Here is a 7,523-nt window from a genome sequence, read left to right as displayed (position 1 = left end):
AAGTCAACAAATAGGTTCTACTGGCTATGGCGCAGTGAAATAAAAACAAGATATTTAATGTTTGATAGCTTTCCTAAATAGTTGAGCAAAGGAAAGAGAAAAATATCCACAGATTTACACACTGCATGCTGAATATATAGGCTTTCAAAGACTCCTAGACTAACAAACATAGTCATTATATTCCATTATTTATTTTTATTAATTTATTTTCTCTTTATTTTAATTCCTTAATTACTTTTAAGTAAATAATACTTTTATTCAGCAAGGACACATTAAATTGATCAAAAGTGACATTAAAAACATAATATTTCTATTTCAAATAAATGCTGTTTTTTTTTATTACTTTCTATCAAACAATGCTGAAAAAAATATGTATCATGGTTTCAACAAAAATATTAAGCAGCACAACTGTTTTCAACATTGCTAATATGCCAAATCAGCATATTAAAATTATTCTAAAATATATAAAAATAGAAAATCATTTTAAATTGTAATAATGTTTCACACTATTAGCCTACTGTTTTTACTGTAGCATGTATTTGACCCCAAACCTTTGAAGCATAATATAATATAATATAATATAATATAATATAATATAATATAATATAATATAATATAATATAATATAATATAATATAATATAATATAATATAATATAATATAATATAATATAATATAATATAATATAGGACCTACCACATAAGAAAAACTGAGATAAAAAGAGTTACGTTCTCTGTTCATAAACCATTAAAGGTCTGGATTGCCTCAAGAGAAGGAGCTTTAAACTTTTTATGTAACTTTTGAAGATAACCTCTAATTGCTGGCCCACATTTATTAGGTCCTCCTGTACAACAGAGACAGAGCCATTATAAGTGCTAATTCAGGATAAAGGATTAGCCAGCTAATGCTAGCACACTAATTTATGCTAATGTCTCTTGCATGTGTTAAAGTGCACTTTAAAGTGCACACAGGCTCTGTGTGGCAGAAAGTCTTTATGTTTCTTTACATGTGCTACTCTCAGTGCAGTCTTGGCTGAAATACAGATGGAAATAAGGAAAGTGAGCATGTATCACATGTATATGCCAGAATAAAGGGGCCGTATAGCAGTGCCTACGCGCATATAGGTCAATTCAAAATGTATAAAGTTTCAGGCAGAGCAAGTCCAGAATAATTCAATACAGTGCCTTTCCAAAATAACTTTCAGAAGATGCATGTGTTACCGGAATGCGGCTATAAACGCACAAGGAAAATATTGTTGAAGTCCCTTTAGAGCCTTGCTCTCATTCTTTCTCTCGCTCTGCTTTGCTACATAACATTTGCGCTCTACCTCAGGCTTGACATGGCACATTCAATTACATCTCTCAGTCCACATGTACGTCAGTTTCTGCTCATACTGTGAGGTGATTTGGGGAGCACAGAGTAAAATATAGCCTTTAAATATGTATAGATACAGATCATATGTACATGTATGCCATTCGTTTTCATACTTCTTATGGGAAAATTCCATATGGACTTGAATACATGTTCTTTTACTTGCTGAAGAAACCTAGGAACAGGAACAGTTAATGGAATAGTTCACCCAAAAACGAAAATTTGCTGACAATTTACTCAGCCGCAGATGTAGATGAGTTTGTTTCTTCGTTGAAACAGATTTGGAGAATTTTAGCATTCCATCACTTGCTCACCAGTGGATCCTCTGCAGTGAATGGGTGCTGTCAGAATGAGAGACTTTATAGCTGATCAAACTAGAGTTTGAAGAGCTGATAAAAACGTGCATGTTTGTTAAAAAAATAAATAAACAAAAACAAATTAATCATAAAGACATTTTTTTTTATTTCAAACCATTGCTTCCGGCTCAATTACATCATATTGCTCTATCCAATGAAAAAGTTGTCCTGTCTGAATCAGGAGAGAAGCATGCACAGATCAAGCACTGTTTACAAACAAAAACAGTTCTAAGCAAATATGTAGGGACAACAGGGGACTTTTTCACTGGAGGAATTATTATTATGGATTATGGACAAAATGATGGACATTTTGGCCAGAAGCGACAGATTAAAGTTAAAATATCTTATGGATTTGTTTAGAATAAACATGCAGCTTTTCTCTTCACAAGACATTAACTGATGGACTGGAGTGGTGTGGATTACTTGTAGATTATTGTGATGTTTTTATCAGCTGTTTGGACTCTCATTCTGACGGCACCCATTCACTGCAGAGGATTCGTTGATGAGCAAATTTCTCCAAATTTGTTCCAATGAAGAAACAAACTCATCTACATCTTGGATGGCCAAAGTGAGAGTACATATTTACTTTTTTAAACACTTTTGTAGTCCTACAGTGAACAATTTATTGGTGCAATCAATAAAAATGGGTCCAATTTATTTATTTATTTGTTGAATTTTTGTATTGTATCGTCTAAAAATATAAATAAATATGCAACGCTTGAACCGCCACAGTTCTGTTTGGTGCCTCTAGTGGCACAGAAATCACACATTTGACCTTTAATCTTATATAATCACCTAACAGTGCATATCTTTTTATTCCATTCAGCATGGTTGAGTCAGAGTATTTTGTCAAGCATTTATATTCATATTGTGAATACACATATGCACACATTCCTAGTGTTTATATAACTCCGGAAACGAAGTGATCCATGTCAGCGAGCAGCTCGTAAAGCGTGAGCTTTGTGGGTCAGGGTGTTGTCAGCACAAAACACTCTGCTTCTTCTGAGTTATAGATCATGTGTGAGAGAGAAAGAGAAATACTGAGATTAGATAGGTGGAATACAGTACACTATAGCCAGCTTGTCAAATTTGTTAAAGCAAGTAAACATATCATATCATTATTTCTGTGCGAATAAAAACTCCAGTCTCCAGCCTCAATATCTTTGGCTACAACGTTTCTTTGGCTTGGACTGGGATGAAAGAGAGTCTAGGTGTATATGTAAAATGGGATGACCAGACCTGTGGTCGACCCTCAGCTGACAGCCACGTTTAATTATTGTAAGAAAAGCACACATTTTTAAAATCACTATTCCCACCTCTTACTTCACCGTGCCATGAATAATAAAAACCCCTTTTGATGGTGAAGTCTAAAAGCACTGGGCAGATATACATGACAACGAGGACATGCCGTGAAATCATCTATCCTCTCCAACCGCTGAAGGTGAGATTTGGCTTGCATACGAGTTTCATTAAGAGGGGTCTCGCAGGACAGATGAAGTTCCACAGGTCCAGGCATTAGTGGGCTGAAAAATCGACTGAGACATTTCATATAATGCCAGTCAATAATAACCTCCTACTGAGGCATGGGAAATCAGAGGGAAAACTCACAAAATGAAATCTATAAGCAGTATACACAGCGCTCACGTATGCTCCCACAGAGGACTGGGTAATTACTTCTGGACAAAATAGCAGGTGATCTGTGGGTATTTTGAAGGCAAGAAACCATTAGTGCATTCAAATGAGAAAGCGCATGTAAACAATCTGAGTTTTCCCACTTGGAACTTCCACTGTAAATTCATGATAAAATTTCCATCACTCGATTCAAATTACACAGACGAAAGAATGCCATATGTTAGCAATAAATATAAAATATACTATAAATATACTATTACTTAAAGTACTGCTAGTAAATAAAAGTAACATTACAAATAATACAAACAATACATTAAATATGATATTTATAAATACAATAACTCTTAATAAATATAATGTATAATACAATAATTCTTAATAAATGATTATAATAAAAACCATTAAAAGAATGTTATCTTAAAAGAATGCATGATGATTATGCTGTGTGGAAATCAATAATTAAAACTTTGAACTCAGATTGATCAATCACTTTTACAAATGTCGTACAATGAAACTAATTCTGGATAAAAACTAATATATTAACTTTAGAAATACCTTTGATTTTGTCTTCATACTTTTCAGTTATTAGGTGTTTAATACTGGGGTGGGTGTACGGATAAATGGCATGAAGTATTAATAGTGCTGCTAATAAATAAAAATAACAATACAAATGATAAAAACATATTTAAAAATATAACAATTCTTAATAAATAAATCATTTATAATATTATATTAAAAGAAAGTGTGATTATGTTATGTTAAAATCTTGATTAAATGTATATTTTACAAATGTTGTAAAATATGGATACAAATAATATATGAACTTTATAAATACCTTTGATTTTGTCTTGGTAAAAAACATCTGAGTGCACAACGTGTCTAAAGAATGAAACAAAATTTGCGCAGAAAAGTATTGCAAATTGCAATAAACAGCTGGCATTATAAATCCACGACAAGAACAAAACTTTTTTTTTTACTGATATTGATTCCTTTTACTTATATTGATTATATTGATATATTTTCTCCCTGCAGTAACCAGCACGTCCATGATTTGGTAAGTGAAAATCAGTATGTTGTCCATTTGTTTAATCCTTAAATGTTGGCTTTTAGGCTTGCAGTATATGGTCCAGAATAATAACCAATGTCAGTACTTTGTCTCAATCACAATTGCTTCATGCAATTTCTTTTTGTTCATATGGGTGACATCATGATGTCAGATTAGTAGGCTTGTGCTGATTACTGTGATTATTCTGCATGTTCTTCATCATATGTGGCTGTGAAATTATTCAAAGCATTGTTCAAAGTAAGTGACATAACCTATCCAAAAGAGTGTGGGTGTGTGACTGCATGTATATTTCTATGAAAAGCTCCGGATTCAGTCATCACAGCAGCACAGAACTTTCTGCAAGCAGTGAGTAACAAATATTATGATAAAATTAACCTTGCAACCATTTTTATCCAAAACGGTTAAAATTACAGTTGCAAAGCCTCTTTGTCTTGATCACAGTCATATGGCTCAAACCTTTTTGCAGTAAACAAATAAGAATCAAAAGTCTACACCCATCTAATGATTTATGGAGTTAATCAGGGTCAAAATATTGCATTCGATTACTGCAATCATTTTATTTTGTTAGAGGGGAGTAAGCATATGAATTCAATTATAGAAATGAGAAGTTTATTTTCTGCTTGAATAGTGAGAACAAATATTATATATAAGGGAATGAAATGCCAAATTACAGTTTCAACAGCTCTGTAAATGATCTGCTTCATCTCAGACGTGAAGAGACAGTCAAATGAACATATGTAATTTGTTGTGATTTGATGTAATCTAATATAATTAAAATGTTGACATCTAGTGGTGAAAATCTGACAGTACATTCTTGTGGCACCACATTCTTGGTGGCAGAAGTACTGTTACTTTTCTCAGTGCTGATCACGATGGACCAATCACAGTCCATTGGTGAATAGGGGCGAGTGGGGACAGTTGCAACATGGCTTATTTCTTAAATCAGGAATGAGCTACAGTGATGATATTCATACTGCACATGCTCAATCAGTCCCTCATCCTTCCTGGATGAAATCAGGCACATGTGACCATTCCTTCTACAAATAATAATTTTCATGGTAAAAAAGTATTTTTTTTTAATCATCAGATTTTTTTGTCATATTGTCTAAGTTGTTTGCGTGAAGCATTGTAAAAACACATGATTTATATCTGTGTTTTCTTAGCTTCTAATAGGCATAGTTAGCATGTGTTAAAGATATTGTGTCAAGTTAATATACCAAGTTTTGTCACGGCTGTCAGTGTGGGGACAGTTGCAACACGTTGTTGCAACCGTCCCAACATGCTGTCCCTTACCACAACATTGATGTAAAAGCTTGCCATAACATTACATAATTGTAATTTTATGGATTAATAAAGAACCCCTTTAAATAGTTAGGTATTCCTCCTTTTTTATATAATGATCTTTAAAAAAGCATCATATGACCCCTTTAAGTAAAAGTGGACTCATTTCAAAAGTGGACTCAAGACAGTTCCATAAAATGGTCGATTTGTCTAATTTGAATTTTAAAAAGACTGATTACCACTGTTAACTGCTAGTTGGTCAAACTAGTTCTTAAGACAGTCTTAAGATAGTGGCTATGTTTATGCAATGGCCTCAGTTCAGTAACCTTTCACAGATGTTAACAGAAGTAGGCTATTATTCAATTCAAGTGTCTTGATTCTGATTAAATTAATATTTTGTAGTTCAAATGTATTGTTCAAATGTATCATTAAAATTACATTTTAATGAATGTTGCAACTGCCCCTGTGGACTGTTGCAACCGTCCCCTGTTGTGAGGTTAGTTGCAACATTTGACTTTGTCTATTCAAGTATAAATTGTATGTATATAATCATATGTGCACGTGTTACAGCAATGTGGGTGAGTAGCTGACTGATGTGGCTTTATTGTATTAAAATTCTGGCTTTCTAATGCAAACAGTCTCTGAGAAACTAAAGCTAATGCAAAAAGTGCTGCAACCTTCCCCACTCTCCCCTACTGGCAAAGACATGCCTTGCGTCCCAATGTGCATACTATCTGCCCTATCTGCCCTAAATAGTATTGAAAATGACTAATATCACATAGAATTTAGGATGGATAGTATGCACATTGGGATGCAGGCATGATGTTAGCAATTTTAAAAAGTAATCTCACGCGAATATATAATAGATAGGCTATCACCTATAGAATAAATGTCAATAAACATATACAATAATAAAATTAATATAAAACGTCATTTAACATAGGTTTAAAATGGTCTTAACCCAGTTAAAAGCACATTAGGTATTTGTTCAACACTTTGAAAAGGCCACACCAACAATCTGTCAACTTTCTTCTAACTTAAAACATTAAAGGTGCAGCAATTAAAACAAGTTCTACACATAAAGAAATTAATAGCACTTGTGAAAAATATGGTTAAAATAATACTCACATGAGCTGAAAAAAGTTAGTATTTAGTAGGCCTATTGATTCAACGTTGATTCCAGGACCACTTAAGTTCAGTCATCGTAAAGGTCCGACTCAAAAGAACGATTGATTTTAATTTATCATTTGTGACCCTGGACCACAAAACCAGTCATAAGTAGCACGGGTATATTTGTAGCAATAGCCAACAATACATTTTATGGGTCACAATTATCCATTGTTCTTGTAGGCCTATGCCAAAAATCATTCATACTAAGTAAAGATCATGTTCCATGAACATATTTTGTAAATGTCCTACCGTAAATATATCAAAACTTAATTTTTGATTAGTAATATGCATTGCTAAGAACTTCATTTGGACAACTTTAAATGCGATTTTCTCAATAGCTAGTTTGATTTTTTTTGCACCCTCAGATTCCAGATTTTCAAAAGCTAGTTATATCTCGACTCGGCCAAAATATATTGTCCTGTCCTAACAAACCATACATCAATGGAAAGCTTATTTATTCAGCTTTCAGATTATGTATAAAACTCAATTTTTAAAAAAAAATTACCCTAATGACTGGTTTTGTGGTCCAGGGTCACGTTTATCATCAGACTAATTGCATACAGTGTGATTACGTGACATTCGACTTTAAGCAATTTTTTACTTATAATTATTTTTACTTATTATTATTTTCTATTTTAATGAATGTT

The sequence above is a fragment of the Sinocyclocheilus rhinocerous genome, unplaced genomic scaffold, assembly GCF_001515625.1.
Source record: "Sinocyclocheilus rhinocerous isolate Xijiao unplaced genomic scaffold, SAMN03320098_v1.1 scaffold757, whole genome shotgun sequence".
NCBI classification, from domain to species: Eukaryota; Metazoa; Chordata; class Actinopteri; order Cypriniformes; family Cyprinidae; genus Sinocyclocheilus; species Sinocyclocheilus rhinocerous.
This window is presented reverse-complemented; position numbering follows the sequence as displayed.